The sequence below is a fragment of the Etheostoma cragini genome, chromosome 8, assembly GCF_013103735.1.
Source record: "Etheostoma cragini isolate CJK2018 chromosome 8, CSU_Ecrag_1.0, whole genome shotgun sequence".
NCBI classification, from domain to species: domain Eukaryota; kingdom Metazoa; phylum Chordata; class Actinopteri; order Perciformes; family Percidae; genus Etheostoma; species Etheostoma cragini.
The window spans coordinates 29499632-29500376 of record NC_048414.1 but is presented as its reverse complement, the minus strand read 5'-3'; the positions used below and the strand labels follow the sequence as shown (position 1 = coordinate 29500376).

Below are 745 nucleotides of genomic sequence, written 5' to 3'. Positions count from 1 at the left end.
CCCCCACTACTGTAGTCGGGTTTGGCAGTAGGGTGATATCAGCTAAATTGGGCCACGTTTTGGTAAATCAGTTGGGAAAATAATATAATACTATATATGCCTTTTCCAAGTGTTTTTATGATTACTAATGACTGTTTTTGATCATTTTGTGTTGAAATGATGTCATAAAATATAATTATTTAGGCCCTACAGTTCTTGAAACCTCAACTGTGCCAACTTTTTTTGCATAAGCAGTTTCAGGTAAAATGGGCCAGCTGTTTCAGGTAAGCATTCGGCCAGTTGAAATGCAAAGGGAATGGTAATTTATCATCAATTTTAATTTCAAAACAAACATTCATATGTGCCATTAAAAACACATTGTGGGTACAAACTCACATATTCAAATGTGCAATTACATTTTTTTGGAACAGCACAGATCAGTGTGTGTGTGTGTGTGTGTGTGTGTGTGTGTGTGTGTGTGTGTGTGTGTGTGTGTGTGTGTGTGTGTGTGTGTGTGTGTGTGTGTGTGTGTGTGTGTGTGTGTGTGTGTGTGTGTGTGTGTGAAGAACACATTTTGAACGAAATGCGCAAACTACAAAAATCCATACAAAACTGGTAACTGATAAATTAAACATTAAAACATTGATATCATTAGTGTGTGTATGTGATGAAAAGGCGTTTCAAAGAGAGTCTTTGCAAATGAACCCATCGTCAGCACAGATCCCATTCTCTTCGCCACAGGTTTCGTGAAACCAGGCAGAACAAG

At 38.0% G+C, this 745-nt stretch overlaps 1 protein-coding gene across 1 annotated transcript in view; it reads left to right on the top strand.

The window, feature by feature from the left end:
- Positions 1 to 745, top strand: part of gan (gigaxonin) — a 322832-nt gene that overhangs the window by 71411 nt on the left and 250676 nt on the right. The gene's annotated exons all lie outside the window — the stretch shown is intronic.